This window comes from Spermophilus citellus, assembly GCF_964194105.1.
Source record: "Spermophilus citellus genome assembly, chromosome: 13".
In the NCBI taxonomy this organism is placed as follows: domain Eukaryota; kingdom Metazoa; phylum Chordata; class Mammalia; order Rodentia; family Sciuridae; genus Spermophilus; species Spermophilus citellus.
Genome location: NC_138193.1, coordinates 106390595 through 106418288, shown reverse-complemented (window position 1 = coordinate 106418288; position 27694 = coordinate 106390595). Strand labels below are relative to the sequence as shown.

The window sequence follows — 27694 nt, the reverse complement described above, 5'->3', positions numbered from 1 at the left end:
AGGAGCCCTTTAACATCAACACAAAAGAGTTGCAGTTGTTGTTATTTGGTGTATTCATTAAAATTTAATTACATGTCAAAATTTGGTAAATTTTTAAACACATTTATTCATTTCAAATTAAAGGAACAAACAGATTTATGAAATTAACTATTTTTCAAGAAATTAGTGAGAAAAGGGATATTATTTTATACTTTCAAAGTATTTATGAATGCCTTCCTTAGCAGTAAGTTCACTGAAATCTCATTTCTGCTTCAATTGTTGCAGGATGTTTCTTTGGCTAAAATACATGAAGAAAACTTGGCCTCACCAATCAGAGTCAAAAATCTCTAGTGTATTCCGCCAAGTTTTTTTTTTTTTTAATAATTATAGACTTTCTGTTTTGATACTACATCAAAGCTGGAAGTGATAGGCTCTTCAAGGTTTGTTGTAATTGGGGATCTGAAACCACATCAGTGATCTTTCTGTCACCTGGAACGTGAAGCTTTGTCTATTTTACCCTGTGTACCTTTTAACCCTTTACTTTCAATGTGGATTTTCCCACAGCAATGGTCATTTGGTAAATGTTGATTCATTGAACTATGCAAATCTTCAACCCGTTGATACATTTCATTGTACAACATTTAAAAATCACATTTGTTAATACCGCTGTGGCTCTCATTAATGAAACCTCTAAATACTGAAACATTGGCAGACTCATGGTAATGGATACAAGTTTTACACAATTTAACATTTACTTGAAAACACTAACTTTATCATTGCAAATAATGCTGTCCCGTGTTGTCCTTGACCTAACAGGCTTGCTGCATTCCTTTTGGAGAAAATATCTGCCAAGTCCCCAAACCTGGGCAGCCATTGATTGTCAGTTGTTCTTTCAAATAAAAGCAAAGTTCCATGAAGAAAGCGACTGGTGCAACTGAAGTTCAAGCAATTACATGAGTGATTTTCCTCGAGACGACCACTGTGCGACGGCATGCAGCAGGAATATGTTATGACTCCAGTTTCCAAATCGGGTGTCAAAGTGCTCCCAAAGCACCAGCGAGGGTCACAGGAGGTCTGCAGGATATTTTTTTAAATTTCAAGGGCCATATAACCATGTCAGTGGGACCTCAGGCAAACTAACCACCTGGAGGGAGTTGGGTTTCCACAGTGGATCACACCTCACCCTTTTCTCAAGGTCCTGTATTTGTGAAATTGAGTTTTCTACAGTGGCTGCCGTAGAAAGCAAGCTACCACGCAGAAGTCCCAGTGCAACCGCAAGCAAGCGTGGCGCCCAGTCTGATTCCAAGGCCTGAAAATCAGAGCAGCCACCCAGCAGGCACAACCCATTAATAATTCACCTTTAAGTACAAATATATATATATATTTCTTTTTTTTTCAAATGACAACTGAGTTGTTTGAAACTAATTTCTGAGGAAAGTTCCAGAACTGATGCCTTATGTTAAGCAAAATATTAAACAGCTGTATACCCAAGGGTTGCAATGTTTAATAAAAGCAATGGCTTTTTTTGCCACTTTATCTAAAATAGTTCTAAATCAAATCATCCCCCCCAGGAGTTTGTGGTAGTGAAAATTACAGTAATTCCTAGAATTGTGGAGGGCTGTGGCCTCAGTTCATGCTTTTAACCAGATGGCTTTTGCTTTACCAGTAAATGTTAGCACATTGAACAAGGCAAATAATTTCTCAGTGTTGTTACAAAAATAGTTTTGACCTCACAGGACCATGGAAAGGGGCTTTCTTTTCATTTCTCATACTTGGGGAACCCAGGACTCTGTTCCCTATACTTTGGAAAACACGAGGTTAAAGAATTGATTAAAAATAACCAGTGCCGCACACCTGTAATGTAAGCGCTGGGTAAATTCTGCTTCCTAACCTTGCTCGCTGCCATCCTGGTCCAGAGTCACTGCTTAGAAACTGGTGGCTCAGCCCAGGTTTACGAAGCTGTCCTTCCTTTTCAGTTCCCTTTGAACTCTACAAGCTACTGACAGTGGCCCTGGTCTTCTTTATATTCGTCCCTCTCAGATGCCTACCAATTTGATCCACCGAGTGAAGTCTTCATCTTGATGTCAAATGACAGAATGTGAGAGTGGTTCATATCAGCAAAAATGAATTAACTGAAAAGGATCCAGCTGGCTCACAGCACTGACTAGAAGTGGGTGTGCAGGCTCAGATAGGAAGCAGGGAGCATGCACAGGACTGAGATCAGCCGTGGATGACGGCTGCTGCCTCTGGACACTCACCATCTCATCACTGAAATCTCGACTCCACCACGGTGGCAGCAGATAACCACTGACAGACTTTGCACTTGGTGTCACTCTCTCCAGTTCCAATTTCCTGAGCAGGAGCAGTGATTGACAGTAGTTTAGCCATGGACCCAAACTGTCACTGTCAGGAGGCAGGGAGAGTCAGTGTCTTCCTCTTTCGATTTGTGACTCTCATCCATTTAGATCTTGAACCAAAGAAAAAAGGTGTTTGATGCCAAGCAGTTAAACTGACAAATTCCCATTCTGTTCAGTCCTTCGGTGAACATCATCCAAACACAATTCTCCTCAATCCCCAATTAAAAAAAATTAATCTCTGGCAAAACCACTCCCCAGTGAGAGAGACATTGAAAATATCCAGGCGTATTCCACCTAGACACAATTTTAGCATATCCTGCTAACGCTATTTCTCCTTTAAGTAGTTCTTTGGTATTTTTACCATAATATTCTTGTAACTGCCACCCTAATGTGCCATATTAAACCCCCATCTCTTAACACCACTGCATTGGTGATTAAGCTTCAACACATGGATTGTGACGGACATATTCAGACCAGAGCATTTGCCATGTCTAGGGATTGAAGGAAACAAGAGGACATAAGTTACATCTTGTAATTTATTTAATTAACACATAGAGGAAGGAAATCTGGAAAGAGTCTATAGCACTTACTTGTACGACTGATCAGTATCTTATAGTGGCTGTTTATGATTTTTCCCTTTATTTACTTAACCCTTGTTTTTCAAGTTCTTTGGTTCATCACAGGCAGCCTTCAGTTAAGTGTCTGTGACCTTGAAAGATCTGAATACTCTGGACTCTGACAACAGAGGACTGAGGCTGTTCGCAATTAACTGTTAACACCAGTGGTACTAGGAGTTGCCCCGTGTTCCAGCAGATTCTCGGTATGCCATTCATTCTCTTTATTACTCTTGTTAGGTAACAACTGCACTATTTTCCCTGCAGAGCTAGATTAAATCACTCTAGCCAATACCATAATCCCTGTTTTAACTTGTTTTCTTAGTGCTGAGAGGAGCCAGAATGATCAGGTAGAAATCTAAGAGTCTAGTAAAATGGAACTGTTATTGGCTCTTCTTTGGTTCTGAAATGTGGAAACCACTGAAGCAAGAGTAGCAAGAATGAAAAGCAAAAAGTACCAGTTGGTAAATAGATGGAATTATGATCCATCCCCAATCCTACCTCTTATTTACTCAGCTCATAATTAGCATCCTATCTCTGAGTTTCAGAATACATACCATATCTAGAAGGGCAGAAAATGTTTTTCCAGCTAACACTGTAAGTGGTCTTCAGTATCTCTTCTCATTATGGGATAGATATGCCAGCTCCTTCAGGATAATAGACTTGGTAATTTATTTTTTAAAAAATACTGTAATAGAGGCCATGAAGTCTAAGATAAAGGCATAGGAAGATTCAGTGTCTGGTGAGGGCTGTTTTCTGTTTCCAAGACAAGGTCTGCTTCTTCTGATCACAGGGCAGAAGGTCAGAAGGAACGAACCTGTCCTCGTGGAGCAGAAGAGATAGCAGCACCAGGCAGATCCCCGAAGCCTCTTCTGTAAGGTCACTGATCCCATTGATGAGGGTTCCACCCTCATGTTTAATCACCTCCCCAACACCCCCATCTCTTAATACCATTGCATTGGTGATTAAGCTTCAACACTTGAATTATGGCAGACGTACTCAGACCAGAGCATTTGCCATGTCTAGGAGACAGTGATGGTGTAAGATGTGTCCACTGAGTCCTTGAAGTACTTACTGAAGGAAACACGACACATAGGAAATGCAAATCAAATGACAAAAGTTTATTCCAGAGAGAACTGTGTCTTCCATGACGGGAGTCAGTTACAATCGGTCTACTACGAGCTTTCTGTCTGGTCCTGCAAGGACATGATGGAATCCCTGGAGCTCAGCATTGGTTGCTGCTAATAAAATACTGGGCACTCAGTGGTAGAAATCAGGTCGGATTTTGTGAGGACTAGGTGTAAAGATATAAACAGCCTCTATCTTCACCACTAAAACCACTTATTTGATTCCACTGGAAAAATCATATGTTTGGATAGAAAATAGGTCTGACCTAATTCCATTCCATGTACTATTTGGATAGTACATTTCACCACCAGAGAAGGAGGCTTTATTTTTGTTGATTGATTTTGGTTTATTTTGGTTTTGATTAGCATTAACATGGAACATAAGTAATCTACATTTTAAACCCACTCCAGGAGATTTATCCATAAATCTTCTGGCCAGATGATTAGTCACTGCTGATGACCTGCTGTAGAACATTACTTTAAACTGTCTCTTCCTCAAGGAAGTGGATATTGAGATATATTTTCAATATTCCAATCAATAGGGAGACTTACTCCCCACTCATCTCTAAAATCTTCTCTGAAGCAGATTGGAATATTCTTGCAGTCCACCTTGGAGTATACAAACCTTTTTCACAGAGCCATGAGTAACCAGACCAGATTTATTTTCCTTTTGAATTAGGTATTTACAGTTAGTTTGCCAGGTGCCCACAGATGTGAGTTGAAGGAGACTGCAGATAAATAGGACATTGAGAAGGTAAAAGAACTCACATGATTTTGCAACATCAAAATCTGCATGACCTCAATTCTGTAGACATACCTCCAACTGATAAATAAAGTGCTGCAGGGAACTTCCAATTTTATGCCAAGGTGAATCAGATAACACCCAACACCTACGAAACCTAGCTAGTGCAGTTACCTCATGACTTATAACCAAAGATCTAAACAAGAGGTTGGCAAACTTGTGTAAGGTGCCACGTAATAAATATTTTAGGTTTGGTGGACCAATGTGGTCTGTGGCCTCCACTCTACTTCACCGTAGTCTTTTGAAAGTTGCTATCAGTGAATGAACACAGGTGTGTTTTAATAAAGCTTTATTCCTAGCCATCAAAATTTCAATTTCATCTAATATAAAGATATTTAATGGTATATTTTTATTCTTAATTATGTAAAACCATAAAACTATTCTTAACTCACAAAAAGAGGCCAGATTGGTATGGGGACTATAATTTTCCTGAACATACTTAGGCTCTAACTAAGCCCAAGAAGCAGCAAAGAACTGCTTTGGAAAGGAGAATGGGTACTTGCTCAAAGATTATAAATGTGTTTCAAAATGCTCATTTGTTTTACAATGATTCAGCCTTCAGTTGTGGTGTAAGCTATAGACAACATAATAGTCTATGATTATATCCACAAAATTCTGGGTAAGGGTAAAGGAATTTTTTTTTTTTTGACATGGGATTGAACATAGGGATGCTTAGCCTCTGCATTCTATTTCCACTTAAAGCAACGATAGTTAGGCAGGTTCATAAGAGCCGGAGTGGATGGACTGCTGCCCTGCAGCCTGGGCCTGCCTATGAGTCACTGCCTGCTAGGAGCACCTGGCTCCTCTCAAAGGCTGGTGGTCTCTTAGGTCTCACAATAAATGGTGGTGAAATCACATCTAACTCTCCAATGTCTTGTTTGCAAAATCCAAGAGGGCTTACAAGCATATGCCTTTATAATGGTAAGAGGACCAACAGAAGCTACCAAAATGAAAGAGAGAGAGAGAGAGAGAGCGAGTGCGCGCGCATCATTTTGGTCCTGTCTAAAATTAACTCTTAATTTATTCAGCAAAAGGGCATATCTATAAAAATAAATGTAATTTATCAGTAAAATTCCCATATTTTAAATATACAGGCTGATGTGTTGCAACAATGTGTACATCCACATAAGTACTCTATAGATAAAAGTATACAATATTTGCATCACCCTGGAAGATGCCATTAATTCAGTTTCACCAGCATAGAGTAATTTTACCTATCCTTAAATATCCTTACCTATCCTTATTCATTTAAATGAAATCCTATTTGGCTTTTTTACTTGACATTAAGCTTATGGTAGCATCTATTTTTTGACCGCAAATAATATTTATTTTTAATGCTGAGTAATATTCCACTATCTGAATTAAAAAATGTTCAATAAATTAATAAATTTTGTTCAGGAAAAAAAATATTGTTATGGCTTAAAATTGAAATGAAGACAAAATCCAAAAGATTTTTGAAGTTGAAGAGCTACAGACTTTGTTTCCTGAACTAATTTTATTTAATAATAAGGAATAAGAAACTTCTAAGAAAATTTTGAGAAGAAAGTAGTTTTCACATTAACAATCCTATACTGTGAACAGCCACAGAACAAAGGTCCACAGATCTTGAAGTGCCAGATCATTATACCTCTATGAATCAACTCATAAAATATTAAGTGAAAATAAAATTGGCCAACTGTATGTTGAAACAAAGAAAAAAAAGGAAGAATGTAAAATTTATGGTTAGAACAGAAGAAACAAAAACAGTCTTATGAATAATGCTGAAATATATGGAGCAGAGTTGATCATAAACTATTGTCGGAATTACGGCTTCAAAGTATTAATGTACAAGCTAATATTGATTATCTGGATCTCAGATCTCAGATTATATCCACAAAATTCTGGGTAAGGGTAAAGGAATTTTATTTTGTTTTTTTGACATGGAATTGAATTACAGGGATGCTTGGCCGCTGCATTCTATTTCCAATCTTTTGTTTTGCTGTGGTTTTGCTTTTTGTGTTGTTGTTTTGTTTTTTTTTGTTTTTAATTTATTTATTTTGGAGACAAGGTCTTACTAAGTGGCTGAGTGTCTCATTAAGTTTCTGAGGTTGGCCTTGAACTGGTGGTCCTCCTGCCTCAACAATCACCGGATTTACAGGCATGTGCCATAGAACTCATCATGGTTCAATGAGTTTAATTTCAATGAATCAATAAAGAAAGAGAGTGGATTAAATCTGCACACACACACACACACACACAATGTTTCCTTTTTTCAGTGTCACCTATTTTAAGTAACCTAATTTGGGAAGTAAATTTAAAATACTAGTAAGGAGAATTTTTCCTTGTTTTTCCAAAATTTCATTTCATTTATGATATATTAATTTTCCAGGTAATTTTTAAAATTGGCTCATCAAACTTTATTGGAAATCCATTTTGTTTTAGTTGGAATAATAGAATTTATAGAATAATTTGAAGAAGACAGAGACTCATTTAATATTTTTGGTATTCTCATTCAGGAACATAGAGTGTTTATCCCAATTTTTGTTCTTTGATCTCTTACAGATTTGTAAGTAATTTATAATTCTTTATTTTGTGGCTTCTGGGGTTTTATATGACTCCAATCACACTTAATTTGAATTTTTAATTGGATTTTACTATGCTAAGGGAAGACTATTGATAGGTATACTGACAAACTAATCACCTGGCTTCTGACTTCAGTGGTAGACTTATTTCTGCTGCACCATAGTAAAGGTGATTACTAGCTGCTGTTGACATTCCAAAGCAAAGTCCAGTCAATGTGAATTCTGCCATAATTTTGATGACCTTTTTTGCACAGCCTTAAGTAGTATTGCAAGTATTCAGTAGTCTGAATACAGACAATTTTAAAAAGAAAAAAAAAAACAACTTAGGTTTTATTTAGAAAAACAAAGCAGGCAAGGAGACAAAGAAAAACAAACATTTCACTTGTAGCTTAGGGAAGTGCAGAAATAGACTACAGCACCTTAAACCAAGTCCAGGTTATACGTGCAAATCCCTAATCAATATGGCCTTGCTCAGTATGATTAATGGAATGAGGCGAGTCTGAGAAAACAAGTGGATCATTTTCTTTCATGTACATAGTAGCCTTGGTATCCCTCTGTCCAACTAGGAAAATGTGGCATGTAAAATATTTTAAAAATAGGATTCACCTAGATAAACAAATGGAGAATACAGAACCATGAATCACTTCACTTCAATTTCCCTTGGAAGGACCACTGGAAAATAGACCATAAAACTCAGTGTTCTTTAAATTGACAAGTTAAAATCCCATACTGTTATGGTACACACAGGGTGTCTTGGCATAGGCATAGACTGTGGAATGGTGACATTCAGCTATTTAACATTCATATTGCCTCAGGTACTTCACACTTTTTATACCCAGAATACTGAAAACCTCTTAGCAAGTTGCAGATATACAATGGGCTGTTAAAAAAAACAATCTAGTCACCCTGACCTACAATGATAATTTGAATTTTTTCCTACTATTTAACTGAAATTTTGATTCCTTTGACCAAAATCCCCCCAATCCCACCAGCCTGTGGTAACCACCATGTTATTCTCTATTGCAACATTTGAAACTCCACACAGAAGTGAGATCGGGTGGTATTTGTCTTCTGGGCCTGGCTGATTTCACCTAACACGTCTTCCATGTTCATACAGGTTGTTGCAAATGACAGGGTTTCCAGTGTCGTCCTTAACAACGGAGTAAGCCTGCACTAGGCAGTGCAGAGCCGGGGTCTTTCTATTCCCACGTTCAGCTCCGCTAGGTCTTTCACTTGGGCCATTTGATCCACTCTTACTTAAGCTAATTATTGATAAGTGAAGACTTACTACTGCTGTTTTGTTCATTCTTGTCTGGTTTTTGGTAGATTCTTTAATCCTTCTTTCTGCTTTGATCTCTTCCTTGTGACTAAATTATTTTCTCTAGTGTACAATTGGTTTTCTTGGTTTTAATCTTTGGTATATCTACTATGTATTTTTGCTTTTTGGATACCATGATGCTTACACAGAGCACTACATAGTTTTAGCAGGCTATTTTAAGATAATAACCACTTAAGTTTGATCACATAAAATAAGTCTACACTTCCACTCTACCCTCCTACACACACACACACACACACACACACACACACACACATTTGTATTTTAATTTCACAATTTGCACTTTTTTATGTCATGGATCTCTTCGCTGATGGCTAAGATGGTTATATTTTAATAGTTATGTTTTTAACTTTTGCAGTATGGATAAAAATGACACACCACAATCACAGTTCTAGAGTTTTCTGAATCTGACCTTGCACTTAGTCTTGCCAGTGAGTTTCTCTAAGCTTTGTAGATCAAGGTTGGATCTCCAAATGGCTGTGTCCATCCTCCTTGGCACCTTGTGTGTGTGCTGCAACTAAAACAAAGGATGATATCTTGCTTTCATTGAGATTCCAGAAATGCTCATGATGAGGAAAGGTGCCTCGTGATACAGAGTCATGTCATGGCACCGTGTGGAACAGTAACACATCTTAATGAGGACTGTGTCTGAATTCCTTTTAATAATTTTGTACTTGAATTGAGGTGGCCTTTAATCATTAGAAATCTGTAAATTTGATGAGCTCCTAAAAGGACAGGCACCCACATTTCAATTATACTTTAGTGTGGGGAGAGAGTGACAGGTGAATCCCACTTACATTTTCTATCATCTGGTAGATATTCTCAAATCCCCACGTTTGTTTTCTTGACTCTCCTTTGCCTGGGTTGTTCTTCTCCATATTAATGTAGCAGATTTCTGTATGTCTTCAAGATTCAAATCATGCACCTCCTCTGGGAAGTCTTTCTTGACCTCAATTTCCTTCCCTCTCAATACTCCCAATCTGAATCAATCACACTTTTCTTTGCGCCTCACTCTAATTTATACCAGCACACTTGTTTTCTTACCTGAATTATTCTCTGAACTCTGAGTCATTTCAATATGCAGATCATACCCCTGCCTCCCTGTCCCTGCACAAATAACACCACAGTCCAGCACAAAGTGTCGGTCAAAAGAAGTTAGTAGAGAGACAGACGAGTGATATGGCATTCTCCACTGAGATGACTGCATGACGTGTTCCCAACTTATTTAATAGAGTCTCATCAATTTCAAGAACAACAACAACAACAAAATTAACCTTATGTCCTCTTGCAAATCACGCCCTGTTTTGCATACAGCACGGAGTGTCATGTATTTCTCACCTTGTTACTACTAAAGTACATGCTGAACTCTGTCTCATTTTATTTATGGACTGCGTTGAGCTTCAGGATGAGTCCTCAAGGTGATGAAAAGGAAAGGCACATTCTCTGAAGCACTCCTTCTTCTAGAAGCCAGGAAACAGGAAAGCTCATGGAAAAGGAGGCTCTGGTGCAGCAAGTCAAAGGTATGGAGGACATTAGCCACAGACCTCCATGGGAAGAGCATTCAAGGTAGGGGACCCACCTGTGCAAGGGTCTTCATGTAGAAGCTTGTTTATTGTGTTCAAAGGACAACCAGGAAGCCAGTGAGGCAGCAGAGGTAACCTGAACACAGGAGAACAAGACGAGGTGAGGCAGGAAAGGCAGTTTCAGGACTCAAACCACAGGCAGCCCTGGAGGGAACTGGGGGGACCTTGGCTTCTCTCCTAAGGTATATGGTTCTTTTTTCTTTTCTTTCTTTTTTTTTGTTTGTTTAGGTACATGGTTCTGAGTAGAAGAATGGCATGCTTAAACATGTGTTCAAAGCGAATTCTTATGAGTTGAGAACACAGTATAAGCATAGAAGGTCAAAGACAGGAGACCACTGTGGTTCTCTGGATAAAACGATATGGCAGTTTGGATGATGCCAGTAAAGTACAAGAGGTGGGTGGATTCTGGATATGGTTTAAGAGCAGACTTTGCTGATGAGTGGAACTTAGAGTATGCAAGAAAGAAGAGTAAAACGACAACTTCAAGGTTTTCATCCTGAACAAGTAAAATGGAGAAGATTATGAGCAGATTTCAAGTGAGCAAGATTCAATGATCAGCTTTAGATATTTTAGGATTAATTTTTTAAGTCTTCTAGACAGCCAACTGAATATGTCACGTTGATAATTAGATACATAAGTAAGTAGTTCAGGAGAGAGGCCTGGGCTACAGGTATGAAGTTGTTGGAATTAAAAGCCAAAAGAATGAGATTAATAGCAAAATAAATAAAAATAGAGGGTGAAAAGTAATAAAGTCTAAGCCCTTCAGAGTCTTAGAGGTCTGAATTAAAATCACAGACACTCCCCAAATATAAAAGTATATGAATTGGAGAAATTTATTATAGTTCTTTATCTGTAAAATAAATTTGTAAAGATTTGTGATCACGTCCTTCAATGTTTAGGTGCTGTGAAATGTTTAGAAATCAGTAAATACTTATTAAATAATTATTGTTATTATTGTTTAAAAATAACAAACATGGTGGTTTTCAAAGTGTTCCTTGACAATATAACCTAAATGCAGAATGGATCAGGTTATGAAACCCCAAGTAGACAAGAGAGGTCCATCTTTAATTATTCTGAGAAGCACAAGGAGAAATGAAATATCAGGCTTTATTGCTAAACTGGAAGGATATTCCTCATCGGAATCTCTTACCTCTCGGGGGTATTCTGCCCTCTTGGCAACTCCCTTCAGGAGGAGGCCTCAGATCAGAGTTCTGTGAATTTCCTCTTTTCCTTGACTGTGCCTCAACTTCGGCTGTTTTCAGAATTCATTCCAAGCCCTCTTGATGTTCTGAACCTCAGGTTACCACCTAATGACAGAGGACTCCAAAATACTTCCCTAGTGAAGATTCCATGCATGATTTGTATGCCTGAATGATGAGCCTTCTACTTGGTGGGCCCATCCTCCTTACCCAGGACCTTTATTCCTGCCTCCTGTCACCCTCTTCCCTGGACCTGGCTGAATCTTACCTGTGACTCAGCCTGAAAGTTTACTCTCAGACACATTTGACCCTTCGGGGTACTCCAATGTGTGCATGTGCACACCAACAGACCCTTCTTCAAGGTTAGGGCCCCTTGTACCTCAGTTATTACCTGCAGCTGTTAGAAGTCACGAAGCAGGAGAAAATTCATCTTTATGGGCTTAAAGAGGGATCTGCATTCTCTGCAACCATGAGCTAAAGAGAGGCGAATCTATGATGAACCAAGGAATATTTGAAAAAACAAAAATATAATGGAGCAAAACAAACAAGCAACCAAACAAAAACAGTAGCGAAACTGTAAGAGCTGCTAACTTAGTTAATATCAGGCGATGGTTTTTGAGTACTCTATGGAGAAGATATCAGCAATTTAACATTATAGGCATATAGTTATATCTGTCTGTAGCTTTATGACTGTGGGGTACCTATGCACATTTAGATAATTTAACAAACTATATTTAATGTCTGTTATATTTGGGCACTGATTTTAAAATAAATCATATACTATCATTCTATATTTTTCAATTAAAAGATATATCCAGGTATATTTTGTAAGTACTTAAAGAGAAGAAACTGGACATAATATGGAAGCAGTTACTCCTAAATAGATCTTATTCATATAATTTCACAGATACATTAATGTTTCTATAGTGATGATATAGATAAACATAGATGTAGATATAGATAGACATAGATGTAGACACAGACATGTGTTTTACATGTATGTCTCCTTTACACGATGCTTGCCTAGTGTTGCTTGGTTGTTAAAGTTCAAGGACAAAATCTTTTGAGGAACTGCTAAAGTGAAAAAAAAATTCCTGAATTCTATTACTGCCATAGACCTAGCTGAGGACCAGTAACTCAAAGGGCTTTACCACCCCACCGGCTCACAGGATAGCTAAAAGAATGTCAACTTGTACCACTGCCATCTGCTGCCAACCAATGAAACCACATCAGCCAAAGCAAATCACACTGAGGATGGAGACCACCTGTTGTTTTCTATGCCTGCGTTCCCTTCTCCAGAAACAGCACGGCCCTACCCCTGGAAACTGTCCCTCCTTCTATTGTATCCATTGGCATTGAAATCTGTCCTGTTACAAAACCCCACTCTAACCACAGTTGACTGATCCAAGAGTGTGCACTTAACCCAAGATATTCCTCCAAATGTTTGGCTTGGGACATCAAGAGTCTTCTTTCAGGACTGAAGTCATAAAGCTAACCCTTCAAAGCAGTTGATGACCTGGAGAGCACTGGGCGCACTGGAAGAAGAGGAGAGAATCCTAGGACAGAATCCTAGCAACAGGCTCCTGCCTATTCTGAGGACCAGCTCCACCTCTGCCCTACATGGACCTGTGGCTTAATCCTTCCTCAGAGTCCACAGGCCCACAGACTTCTTGGTTTAGGGTTGTGAAAGCTAAATTCTGTCATTTCTAAATAAGAGCACAGACTCATAAATGGAAAGTAATGGAGGCCTAAATGTCCTTGACCTCATGGAAGCCGTCGTGTCTACTTAGGTTTGGATTTCTCAATATAAACAAATGCAGAGTTGGAAAAAATGCCCAAGAGTCCTTTCAGTTTGAATAACCCTTTATATGAAGGCCTTCATAGGACTAATGTTGTTTTTGGTTTTTTTTTTTTTTTTTTTGGAAAAATGTCCACCTTGGGCTGTCCTGATTTGAACACCATGGTCACCAATGAAATAACCTCATGGCATTGAAGACAACACCTACGACTTCAGACCCAAAGATCCTTTGCAATATAATCCACGTGGCAACAGATAGATCCATAATCCTTGAAGTCAGTGACCAAACGGAAACAATTCTAAGAAACACAGTAAACAGGAAGCCTTTATGCTAGTTTTCACTTAGCCTTTTAATTATCTACAAATGTCAGGCCTGCACCAAACACCTACTACGTAATCACCAGCAATTTAAGGAGATTAGGCTATGCGGCTGTTTTCTGATTATCTATGATTCCTTCTAGTTACTAAACAAATACTCAATTTGTTTAGCATCCACTACAAGGATCTCAAAGAATATAAATATCCCAATGATAATAAAGGTGAGACAGAAGAGAAAGAAGATGAAGGAAAGGAATGAAGGGAAGAAGGAATGAAAGAAAGAGAAAATAAAGAAGAAGAAATCACAGAAAATAATTGTGAACTCAAAATTCTATGACACAGAGGCTGAGAAAACTGAAAAAAGGACAGCAGTGAAATAAAAGAGATGAATAAAAAGATGAGACATGGCAAGGTGCAGATAAGAAGGCCTGAGCAGGATTGCTTTGGTTGTAGTTTTACTGGGAGCCGATCCCAGTTCACTCAGAATCCATCATGGGCCTGACCATGTGGACTGCATTTAGTTTGCATTTACAGTTGCTAAGATCCTCCTAATTCCCCCACCAGTTAGCTTTGCTGATTCCGTTTTTAAAAGAAGAAGATTTGGAAGGTCAGAGAAATCTGCCTAACTTGTCCATAAGGGGAGGGAATTGATCTCAGCTCACTTCTCCCTGTCGTCTTTCAACTAATTCTCTGTGATTTCATGCAATAGTCCAATGGCCTGTGGATGATTTCATCAGTTCTGAAAGAAAAGAGGTGGCCAGGCAGAACCCAGAGCTACTCTGGAGTTAGATCTTCTGTAGCAATAGAAGGGCAACCTGCAGTCATAGGTCTAGCACCATCAGCACCAGGTGGGGACTTGCTGGAAATGCAAATTCACACCACATAAACCCCGACCTGAGACACACCAGTCTCCACGTGAATCCCACATACATTAAACAACTGAAAGTCAGTGACCTTAAAACTTTAACATGCGTAGAAATCATCTGGGGACCTTGTTTAAGTAGAAAGTCTGATTTTGACTGGGACCTAAGAAATTCTAGGTAATAGTTATGAGATGTTATGTTATAACATGTAATAGTTATACATGTTATATGTAATAGTTATAAGATGTTAAGATGTCTGTGGACAAAACTGTTAACAAGGATCTAGCTTACAATATTGCCCAAAACTTGAGCCAATAGCTGTATGTGGTCATTAAAATCAAATTTGAATTAATTAAATGAAATTAGAATTCAGTTCCTCAATCACACTGGCCACATTTCAAGTCCTCAATTGCCAAATTAGCTAGAGGCTACTGTGATGGGGAAAAGCTCGAAATATAATATTTTCATTATTTTAGAAAGTTCTTTTGTACAGCACTGATCCTTGTTACAAACGAAGACTCTGATGATCAGGCTGCAGAGTCCAGTCGGAGAGCACTCTTCAGTGTGTCTGAACTGTTACCTCCATGAAGGAAGGAACCAAGATGCTCTGTGACATTGAGCCTTCCTGATCCAGTTCCACAATGTGCACAACATGGATACACAGCCCACGGTCCGCAAGAGGGTAGAGAGAGAGGATGAGAGGAAAGCAGGCTGTGCTTCTGATGCTAGACCCCAAGGACAAGTTGTGCTTTAATATCTTCAGGCTGTGGGGATTTCTGGTGATCCTAAAATGAGGAGGAGAAAGAGCCTTTTTCTGGTTTTGTGTGACACCTCACCCCCGTGCCTACACCCATTTCAGTTCTACTCAAGGAGAATCTCTGTCAGATCCAACTCACCAAACCATTAGCATGCACTTTGGAAGTAAGATTATATTACAATTATCAGCCTTATTTCTTTTTTCTTTGGGGCCAATTAGGGTTTCCATACCCCTCAGGTTCTCTGGACCTTCCTTCCTGAGAAATCTGTATGAAACAGTCCCCACTATCTTCAACCTGCCCTCAAGCAAGATCACTCAGCCCCTCTGGAGTTATTTAGGGATCTACTTTGTTTCCTCCTTGTATATGTGTTCTGCCCTCCTGGCTACCCTAAGGCTGACTGCTTAACTAAAGGAGTATTCAGTGATAAGTTCTTCACAACATTACCCAATGTTCCTTCCTACTTCTTCCGTAGAAGAATTAACTTTCACCAGCCAACAACCCTTTCCAGAAATCACATTACAAAACGTGGCTCACTCTTTAACAAATAGGCCCCCAGCAAGAAATTACACCATTGGTAGAACCATCCAACTTAAAAATAGAGCAGTTTGGTGGAGATCCAAATCTTCTGTCGCTTCCAAACTGCTTTGCTCCTCCTGAGGTGTCCCCTGAAACTAGGATACTAATGTGGCCATCGTCACATTTTGGCTTGAACCCACCGGTGAACTTAGAGGATCCTTCCCAAGTTCTGAGATCCAATTCAAAAACCAAGCCCTTTTATGAGTAAAAGTGCACACCAATGGCCATGCATTTCACTTAAAAAATGCAAAGAAAATTACAAATAATCTATTAAGAAAGTAAAAATATGGCATTTCACATTTAGAATGAATGAAGAAGAGTTTTATGGGAATTCCAATTTTAGTATTCTATCAAGAAATCTGGCCTCATGCTTGGCAAAAGTTGGGAAGCTCTTGCTGAGCAAGTGTACTGCTGATAATTAAAGTCCCTACATTTGTGTCAGAGGTAATAATCAGGACTGTTTTTATTTGGTTGTGATTTTCTATTACTATCATCTTGCTATCTTACTTTTTAATTAAAAGCTTCTGTTAATAGTCCTTTGCTATTGTCAATGTTTGCTGTGGGTTGTTTGATTAACTCTATAAGGAATGGTATGGAGATACACTTTTACGTTAACAATATTTTAGTCTTTGTCTCATAACAAGATTTTGAAACATATTGTCACTGGTTCATTGAATCATATAATACTTCCCAAGCAATCATTTGGGCCATGCCCTCTTCTACACAGGGGATAGAACACTAAGCAAAATAGATTAAAAAAAACACTACTCCCAGAGATCACAAATGAATCATTCATGTCTTATTGTTAAAGCAAATTTACAATGATTTATTTAAGGTATGTGGTATTCTCTCTCTCGGGGTATGAACCAGAGATTGAACCCAGGGTTGCTTAACCAGTAAGCCACATCCCTAGCCCTTTTACCTGATTTTTTAATTTTGAGATAGGCTCTCACTTAGTTGCTTAGGGCCTCCCTAAGTTGCTAGGGTGGCCTTTGAATTTGTAATCCTCCTGCCTCAGCCTCCTTGGTGAAGTACGTTTTTACTGTGACTTCATCACGCTCACTGAGATCACTTTCAACTGGAAAAAAAGGAGGATGCAGGTGATGTCCAGGGAAGGTGCCCCATCAACATGAACACCCATCAAAAGTTTGACACTTCAGCCCTAAATGATCTCCCAAGATGACCTTCTTCATTGATGCTGCTCAGGGTACTCTGTTTTGGATCAAACACTTATAAATATTCCTTCAACTAAAAAAAAATCTGTTATCTGCCTAAATCTACTAATTTGTATGCAAACTTTCTTTAATAAACTTAATTCAGCATAGTCATCATGCAGTTCCAATATCAGCAATTGAGATTCTCAGACTTGCCTTCAAGCCTGCCATCTCCCTCTTTCCACAACCAATCTGAACTTTTGTTTTCTGCTGGTACTTTAGCAAAGCCTCCTGACTATTTTCTGTTTCAAACTGCAAATACAGAACCAAACAGGCAAAGCCAGTTCAGTGGAACCGACTCAGGGTTCAGCCTATGGGGACTGCACCACAGGGAGGCTTTGCACTCATTCCATTCATTGGTCCAAGCTAAGCTTCTGATGGGAAATAGCAATGAGGCTTTCTGAGTCATCCCTGCTCTCAAAACAACGGCTACATCTTAGAGATTGGAAGAAGAGAGGTGTTCTCCAAAACACCTCATTGTTTTCTATATGTCTGTGTGCATTTTAATTCCCAGAAACCACTTTTATTGATTTAAGTGTCACTCAAGGGAAACAGCCCAAGGTGTTGAGGCAGGGCCTACCTGCTGCCTGACAAGGTTCCATTCCCCTATGATTGTTTGAGATGTTTTTTACTCTAATTAGTTTGCATATGTCAAATGGGGGAAATGTTATTCATATGGTAGATTTTTGAGATCAGAGAAAAAACTAAGAAAAATTTCTAGGATTATTTTGGCACACAGTGTGTGCTCAAGATACATTAGATACTCAAGAAATGGTACTTCTCTGTCCGCTCATTGCTGAATTTGAATAGGATTCAAGACTCTGTCTTGCTTCTAATAGGGGTGTTGTTTCAATGTCTCATTATACGTATATTTACATGAAAATATCAGACAGATATTGAAGGAGTGGTATGTATTAGTTAATCTCAAGGATTCATTTGTTTTAGGATCCTTGTTTAAGGATACATTCATTTGTTTAATGTACCTTATGTTGTTCCAGTGAAAGCTCATCTGACGTCTGGCTATAAACAGATAAAAAATGAGCTTTGCCAGTTGAAACAAGAGAAGAGTCCTAGAATTCCATTTCCTCCCAGAATGGATCCTCTAGGACTTGACAGAACTTCTTTGACTCCACAAAGCTGCATTTGAAAACCACTAACCACATTTTCTATTTTACACATGAGATAATTTAGAACCAGAGTAGACAAAAGACTTTTTCCCAGGTCACGTAGATATTAGCTGTAAATAGAATCCAGATGCTCAATTCCAGGACCAAAGTTTTTATTTTCAGTTTATGTATTTTAATCACTTAATTAATGTTTATGGACGACCAACCACTGTGCCAGGCCCTATGCCAACTTTCTATAAGTGTTAAATGTGATAACATCTCATCCCTGCTCTTAGGCAGGCAAAGGAAATGGGAGGCAGGTGCTCACACCTCCATATGAGTACAAGGGAATAAGGGAAATCCTAACAGAGAAAGCACAAAATACCACGAGGAAGTGAAAAGAGGAACGATATGTGTTTTGTCGTTGTGTGAGGTTGCAGAGTCCTGGAGTAATTGCTTAAAGAATGAAATAATCACCAGCAAAAATACAGACAATATGCCAAGAGGAAGATAGAAGATGTACAGTGACAGAATCAGAAAAGCATCTGCTAGGAATGATGAATTAGCAATTGCGCTGAAACATATTTACACAAGGGGGAGTGGCAAGAAATCAGAATTTTATTTTAATTTCGTTCAGTGTTCAGCAGGGTCTTGAATGCTTAGCCAAGAAGCTTCAACTTGTTCCTGCAGGCAGAGAAGAGTCATTGAAGGATTATGAGGATTTTAATGAAATATTTGAAGCCATGTCTTGGGAAGATTGACCTAACGCTAATGTGGAGTAAAATATGCATTTAACAAACTGAAAATAATTTTGGTAACTCCATGACCTATTTTAATGTTTATGTCCTAGGGTGTCAAGTACTCAGTAGTTCATACTCTCTGTTCTTTCCTCCAAATAACTAATCACCAAATCTTCATTTCTGAAAGTCTAAGGAGAAGAGAAACACTGCTATTTATTATATATTTATAATAAATATTTTTTTTATTATTCATATCTATGATCTCTCAATGTGGGAATTATAGCCCCAGTTTTCAGATAAGAAAACTAGTCATTAAATGGCATGTTCAAAGTCACACACTTAGAAAGGTTCGTAAAGGAGAGTCTGACTCAGGTCTGGAGACTCAAGACTTGTGCTTCTGCTGTGTACATGGTTCCTGGAACCACGGCAGCAGTTAGGCTCACAGCTGAGACAGTCATGTCTGGAACTGGAGGTGGGGAACAGAGTTTCTCTTGATAATGAACAGCAGCGTACAACAGTGTTAGTCACTGAAGTTTCATACCTTCGAATCCTGACGTCAGGTTGCCTAAGACCTGGGAACTTATTAGGAGGCCTCGGGGGGTGACAAGCCGAGCTGGCACCACTGAGAGCAGAGGAGGCCTGGGAAACACAGAAAGAGATGTTCCCAGGACATGCATGCTGGGACACCAGCAACCCACTTGGTAGGTGCTGTGAAAGGTTGGAGTTCCCTGCTTTTGGACCACAGGGTCTCCTGTCTGAGTGAGTCTGTTCAGGGAAGGAGTAATGCATAGGCAGAGGAAAACTTTTGGACTTAATCTCGTCAAAGGAGAAGCACAAACTCATGATCCAGGACTTCCTCATGTTATTCATCTCTTCTGCGAACAACATTGCATCTATATAAATACCTCGGAGCATTGAAATGTAAATTTCTTCATTCCATGGAGAATATTCTCATTTATGATCTGGGGATCTTCCTGAGAGCAGGGACTGTCTTCTGATTGCCTGAGTTCAAATATCAGCTCCTTGTACAAGTTAGGTTATGTGGGGACCATCACTAAGTTTCATCATTCCCCAGTTTCTCATCTGTAAAATAGATTGTTAGTGGTGTTTACTCCATGAAGTTGAATTGAAAAAGTTAATATGTGTAAAAGCACTTCATCCAGTGACTGGCTCGAGTCTGCGCTACATAAATGCAGCAGTCTTTTCTTAACCAGGGAGTAAGTGTTTTAAGACTCCCAATGGACACCAGAAAACAGGAATGGTAAGGAACTCCACATACAATTTGTTTATTGGGCACAATAAGAGATTAGCAATAATATCTAATTATTAGATAGAATAATTATAGAAAATATGCTACAAATTTTTTAATTATGAAAGGTCTATTTCTGGAATATTCCATTTAATATTTTCAGATTCGTTTTGAGCACAAGCAACTGAAACCATTGAAAAGTTGGAGTTATTGTTACCATCATTATTATCATCATTATCGTCACCATCATTCTGCTGCATTCTCTATGTCCAGAATTGTGCCAAGTGATGCTCATTAATGGAAGGATTAATGAAAATTACAACCCAGTGATTTCTATCAAATTAATTTCTCCCATAAATTTAATTATCAAAGGCATATCAAATCATAAACATCCCAGGATTGACTGCTGCTCACTGAGGCAAAGTTCAGTGTTCTGTAAATCGGGACCTTTCAATGCTCAAGATGCAGGGTTCAGGACACAGTAAAAAAATAAAGCGGTGTTTGCAGGGATGGACAGTTTCACCTTGGGAGCCTCTGAGACCGAGACCGTATATGACCTGGAAAATCTAAACATTTTTGTCTCAGCCTTTTTCAGGAGTTTAAGGTCTCTGTGATAAAAACAAGGTCAAGATGCATAAAAAGTTTGACAATTTATGCCAATCCTTTCCTTTTCCATGTAAAATGAAATTTAATACATTGTGTCTGAAAATGGTCATTTGAATTAGTTGGGAGACTTGCAAAAACAACTTCAGAAATGGTGCGAAAGTCCCCTGAGTTTAATTTTCTGGAGTAGAATTTTCTCACCACAATGGCCATTGAATCTCACGTTGGGAGAGAGAAGGGAGAGAATTCATGTCGATCCTTCACACAAGTATGAATCCTTCCACGTGCAGTTGCATTGAGTCCTTAGTGAAGGCTCAGTGGAATCTTCCTGTGGAATACCAGTGACTGCAAGTTGAAAAAAATTAGAAATTTTGTTCATATGTCAGCAGCACATAATTCACATTATCTCATGGTGCAGCAAGGGATTGAAGCCTAACAAGATATTTGAGAATGTTTTCTTGCTAGAGTTCAACAGGTGCTATCTGTGCTTCTTCTCAATAGAGAGGCTTGTCCTGATTTGGAGGTCAGTGTTCAGTTTGGCTGGAATATCTTATTCTGACAGACCTCCATTGGTTTGCTCTTAATGAGGCCTTCCTGTATTTGGCTAATGAAAGGCCTTTCCAAAACCTATGAGTTCTGCTCCACTTGTCAAATGTGACCAGAAGATTCCTAAACACTTCAAGAGGGAAAAGAACATCCTTTAGTGGTGCATGTTGGAGGGTGTTTGGGGCAGACAGTGTGGCAGTGCACGATGCAGACCCAGGCTTTGCGGGGGTCTTGTCCATTTGTGAGTAAGCAGGAGGCAGGGAAGAAGGAGGGTGCTGCCCGTCAAGCCCAGCCCCTGCCCATGTGAACTCCAGCTACTCACTTTATTTCCCTGGGCCTCAGTTTCCACAAACACAGAGTGAGGGGTGTGTTGGAGAGGTGTCAAGTGATTTAATGATCCCTAAGGAGTTTACTTCTCGTACAGAATCCTGTCCTGAGACTATCCTAGTAGCTCACAGCAAACTAGCAGCAAAACCAGGACCGCATTCGATCCACACACCAGCCATCGCCCCTCTGCACCATCCTGAGAATGTCCTGGCTCCACTCCAAGACACCCCTCCTCCTTACTCCACCCTAGCCAATGTCAGTGCTCTGTTTAAAGGTCTCTAAATTCTTCCACAGATGTCATTAAAAACACAGTAGATCATTCCTCCATTCATTCAACCCACTATCTTTGAAATGTCAACCAGCCATTACAATTCAACCAACACTCGTCTTTTTCTTAGTAGGTGTGTGTACTCGACTTTTGGAGATTTTAGCTCTGTCCCCAGACGAGCTGTAGGGCCAACCAAATCCATAATCATTTACCCAGGCCCTGTGTTCGAGCTAATTCAGCCACAGATATCAGACTCACTTGGTGGAACTCCTTCATCCCACACTGAATTACCATCACACCAAAGGAACTTGACACTTGAATATTACTTCAGATCTACCCCATGACTGTCACTCTAGGTTGCTCCACAAATTGTATGCCCACGAACTAAAATATTTTGTTTTATTTTCTTCCATATTTTCTAGAGCTCCTTCTTCAATCCTTTCAGTTGTCTTGTTTAAATCTGTTTTGCCAGGGAACAAGCTGGCTGATATATTCAACTACCCTGTGGTGCTTCTCTGTTGGATCTGACCACAACCTGGCTCAGCCCAGAGAATTTGCCTCTCTGGTAGCTCTCCTCTGAATGACTCATGAATTCAGTATCCTTCCCCCACCCCATATTGTTCCAGGTCTGTCTTCATCATCTTTATGTAAATCCCTGACCTAACTGGAATCACACACTTACCCGCAAAAGATCTCATGGCATAGCAACCAAATTTTATTTACTTTTAACCTTAGAGTTGCACTGCTATCACAGTGTTGCCCAAAGCTCAGAGTAACAAGGTAATATCCCTTTATCAGCTAAAGCCTGGAATATGGATCCTTATACGAATAATAAAGTTCACTTGGCAAAACTTAGAAACAAAGAAATTTGTAGGGTAACAACTTAATGAAAATGTTCTTAGTGGTCAAACTCTGGGAGCCAGAGACTCTCATATCAGCATGTTTTCCCACTCGAGGACCACCTGGATTGAGAAGTTCTATTTACCCACCTAGTTAGAATCTGTCAGCAGCTGAATTCCTGCCAGGCATTTGGGCAAGAGCCAGGCAGGCAGCCAACATATGATTCTAGGCCAGAAAAAATATCAATCAGGTCGAACCTGCCAGGCTGGTTTGTGACTTCTGGAAACCTCCAAGGCCAACGGTGAGCACTCTGCCCCTGACACAACTCCCATACCTTTCGTACCTGGAATTGTGAGACTGGGTGAAAGCAGCTCCTTAGTGCTCACTTAAAGACATGCACCCATGTTCAGATGATGAATTTGTTGCATACAGAGGAGAAATGATTTTTCAGTGTCACAAAACTAGGTTGTGAGAGAGGATGACTAAAATCCAGCTGCTTGTTTTCTCATCTGCTGCTCCTTTCTTTCTTTCTTTCTTTCTTTGGATGGGAGCAAGGGCCTGGTGCAAGCTGCACAAGTCCTCTACCATCAAGCTGCACCCCAGCCCTTCTCATGTGTTACCTTCTTTGTTGCAACAGGAAGATGGGTTGAAAATGGAACCTTAAAAACACCACCATGGAAGAAACACAAACAAATGACTTAAAACTATTCAAATGATAAAGAATATAAAATAGGTATACATATGTCACATATCAGCATATATGAATATATAAAATAACAAATGCCTATGGTGTAATACTATATGAATGAATACTCATTATTTTATAGAAAATAGCATCACAAAGACTCACTGAAAAGATAATTAAGAAGGTAATCCAACAGATCTGCGCATTCTGGCTTCCTGTTGGTATTTGCAGGTGCTCATCCTCTGCAGAAAGTAAGCACAGGACCTTCCCAACAGAAAACAATTTGCATTAGACCCATGAGTCCAATTGTTCAATCATTGTGAATAATGGAATCCACTGATTTGTTTTTCAGGTAAAAATTTCTAAAATGCTTAGTCATTTATTGTACTAAAGATGTAGACAGAGTTCTTAACACATAATTTAGTTAAGTATGCCCAGACAACCTCTCAGGATCTAGAACTTACAGAAATAGATAAAGGAATGAACCTCAAAGTCCTCGCAGCCTGATGTGGGGAGAGAAACAAGGCTGCTCATGCTGGTAGGAGGCAGTTGTCAGGCGGGAGTTGTGCACGGGTGTGGGGACATGATGGCTCTGGTTGGACATGTGAGGATAGAGGACATCAAAGCAAAAAAGGATATGGAAATAACCTGCCTGTCGGATTTCCCAAAGAAGAGCCCATCTTTCCCAGCACACTCCGGAAAGAGGAGAAGGTTTGCCACGTACTAGATGGTGTGGGTCACCCATGGAATCCTCATGGAATCCTCATGGAGCAAGAAGATGAGTTCAATTCATGAACAAGAGAAGAGCCCAAGTCTTACTGCTGGGAGAACTCATCACCCTCTCATCCTGATTCCCTTTCCCTGGCCCTTGACCATCTTTGTAAGGCAAGGAGGAGATGGGCTTTGTTGTGGGCAACTGGGACGTGGGGGTTGACAGGATGTGCAGTGACCTAGAGCTCATGATCCCCCAGGGGCCTGAAGGAGTAGAAAGTGTCAGATCGGTGGTGGTGTCTTAGGAACAAAGCACCAAGCAGCTTTCGCTTGTTAAAGAAACATCAATCTGTAGATCGGAGCCAACTTTTTCTTCTATCAGACGGAGAGTCTCTGATTTGATATCAAGCTCCTTGATCCACTTTGAGTTGACTTTTGTGCATGGTGAGAGAAGGGGATTCAGTTTCATTTTGTTGCATATGGATTTCCAGTTTTCCCAGCACCATTTGTTGAAGATGCTATCCTTCCTCCATTGCATGCTTTTAGCCCCTTTATCAAATATAAGATAGTTGTAGTTTTGTGGATTGGTTTCTGTGTCCTCTATTCTGTACCATTGGTCCACCCGTCTGTTTTGGTACCAGTACCATGCTGTTTTTGTTACTATTGCTCTGTAATATGGTTTGAAGTCTGGTATCGCTATACCTCCAGATTCACACTTCCTGCTTAGAATTGCTTTTGCTATTCTGGGTCTTTTGTTTTTCCATATGAATTTCACGATTGCTTTATCTATTTCTACAAGAAATGCCATTGGGATTTTGATTGGCATTGCATTAAACCTATAGAGAACTTTTGGTAATATCGCCATTTTGATAATGTTAGTTCTACCTATCCATGAACAAGGTATATTTTTCCATCTTCTAAGATCCTCTTCTATTTCTCTCTTTAGGGTTCTGTAGTTTTCATTGTATAGGTCTTTCACCTCTTTTGTTAGGTTGATTCCCAAGTATTTTATTTTTTTTGAGGATATTGTGAATGGAGTGTTTTTCCTCATTTCCGTTTCAGAAGTTTTGTCGCTGATATACAGAAATGCCTTTGATTTATGTGTGTTGATTTTATATCCTGCCACTTTGCTGAATTCATTTATTAGTTCTAGTAGTTTTTTTGTAGACCCTTTTGGGTCTTCTAGGTATAGAATCATGTCATCCGCAAATAGTGATAATTTAAGTTCTTCTTTTCCTATTTTTATGCCTTTAATTTCTTTCGTCTGTCTAATTGCTCTGGCCAGTGTTTCAAGAACTATATTGAATAGAAGTGGTGATAGGGGGCATCCCTGTCTTGTTCCAGATTTTAGAGGGAATGCCTTCAATTTTTCTCCATTCAGAATGATGCTAGCCTGAGGCTTAGCATAGATTGCTTTTACAATGTCGAGGTAAGTTCCTGTTATCCGTCGGGCTCAAAATTCCTTAATAGGACACCCATAGCACAAGAGTTAATAACAAGAATCAACAAATGGGACTTTCTTAAACTGAAAAGTTTTTTCTCAGCAAGAGAAACAATAAGAGAGGTAAATAGGGAGCCTACATCCTGGGAACAAATTTTTACTCCTCACACTTCAGATAGAGCCCTAATATCCAGAGTATACAAAGAACTCAAAAAAATTAGACAATAAGAAAACAAATAACCCAATCAACAAATGGGCCAAGGACATGAACAAACACTTCACAGAGGAGGACATACAATCAATCAACAAGTACATGAAAAAATGCTCACCATCTCTAGCAGTCAGAGAAATGCAAATCAACACCACCCTAAGATACCATCTCACTCCAGTAAGATTGGCAGCCATGATGAAGTCAAACAACAATGAGTGCTAGCGAGGATGTGGGGAAAAGGGTACTCTTGTACACTGCTGGTGGGACTGCAAACGGGTGCGGCCAATTTGGAAAGCAGTATGGAGATTCCTGGGAAAGCTGGGAATGGAACCACCATTTGACCCAGCTATTGCCCTTCTCAGACTATTTCCTGAAGACCTTAAAAGAGCACACTACAGGGATACTGCCACATCAATGTCCATAGCAGCACAATTCACAATTGCTAGACTGTGGAATCAACCCAGATGCCCTTCAATAGATGAATGGATTAAAAAATGTGGCATTTATACACCATGGAGTATTACGCAGCACTAAAAAATGACAAAATCACGGAATTTGCAGGGAAATGGATGGCACTAGAGCAGATTATGCTTAGTGAAGCTAGCCAATCCCTAAAAAACAATACCAAATGTCTTCTTTGATATAATGAGAGAAACTAAGAACAGAACAGGGAGGAAGAGCAGGAAGAAAAGATTAACATTAAACAGAGACATGAGGTGGGAGGGAAAGGGAGAAAAAAAAGGAAATCACATGGAAATGGAGGGACACCCTCATTGTTATACAAAATTACATATAAGAGGTTATGAGGGGAATGGGATAACAAACATGGAGGGAAATGAATTACAGTAGATGGGGTAGAGAGAGAAGATGGGAGGGGAGGGGAGGGGGAATAGTAGAGGATAGGAAAGGTAGCAGAATACAACAGTCACTAATATGGCAGTATGTAAAAATGTGATGTGTAACTAATGTGATTCTGCAATCTGTATTTGGGGTAAAAATGGGAGTTCATAACCCACTTGATTCTAATGTATGAAATATGATATGTCAAGAGCTTTGTAATGTTGTGAACAACCAATAAAAAAAAAAGAAACATCAATCAGGCCAGGCACCAAAGGAAACACCTGTCAATCAGCAGGATCCCCTGGCCAACCCTAGTATTCAGACAGCTTCCCCCCGACCAACTCCAGTGAGACAAGGGACTCCAAAACCCCCTTTTCCTGACCCAAGCCCTTCCCTTCCTGCCGTCAGCCCCATAAAATTCCAGTCTGGTGGAGCCGCCACGCGTTTTCTCCTCAGACCCTCCCTCCTCCTGTCCACTCTGTGGGTCTGATAAAGTTCTGCCTGGGAGTGACATCTCAATAAAGCCTCCTTCGGTGTTCTTTTTAAATCTGCCTCCTTTGGTTGCCGCCCATTGCCTGACCTCACAGAAAGGAGATATGGAGTCAAGGAAAATTCTGCAAAAATAGTTGTCTTTTGACATGAAGATCATTTTCATTCTTGCCCAAGCATTGGTCTCTTGATCTTTAAAATGTGGAGGATGCTGCCCACCTTACAGAGGACCAACTAGGATCAGGATACCAGGTACTGGGCACCTCCTGAGCCCACAGCACTCACCCATGCTCCCTTCTCTAGCTTCTGGAACAACCGTCCCAGGTAGACGCCTGCTCCCTGTCCCCAGGCATGCCTCTCTCACTATGGCCTGCCAATCCACTGATCAAAAAGCAAAACAAAAAGACAACTTGCCCAATACTTGCTTTACCTGTAGAACTAGATGCAGACTCACCAGAGTGCTGGGGACCTTTGGGGTGCCTGGTCCGCGTCACTCATTCAGCAGGTTCGCTTTTACAGCCAAATGCTTTTACGGTCCTCAATGTGTTGG

The 27694-nt window shown here is 39.7% G+C and overlaps 2 long non-coding RNA genes across 4 annotated transcripts in view; one reads left to right on the top strand and one right to left on the bottom strand.

Moving 5' to 3' along the window:
- Positions 1 to 788: 788 nt before the first annotated feature.
- Positions 789 to 9909, bottom strand: LOC308633045. The gene is made up of 3 exons (XR_014018690.1): positions 9824 to 9909; positions 2238 to 2446; positions 789 to 1053 (listed from the first exon to the last, which is right to left on the bottom strand). It is a non-coding gene; the product is annotated as an uncharacterized lncRNA (long non-coding RNA).
- Positions 9910 to 10178: 269 nt separating this feature from the next.
- Positions 10179 to 27694, top strand: part of LOC308632561 — a 35034-nt gene continuing 17518 nt past the window's right edge. Inside the window, exons 1-2 of one of the 3 annotated variants that reach the window (XR_014018583.1) lie at positions 10179 to 10299; positions 10404 to 10544. This is a non-coding gene — a long non-coding RNA (uncharacterized lncRNA). Of the gene's footprint in view, positions 10545 to 10590; positions 10757 to 27694 lie in introns of all 3 variants that reach the window. The other 2 variants (XR_014018584.1, XR_014018585.1) reach the window with 2 other exon arrangements.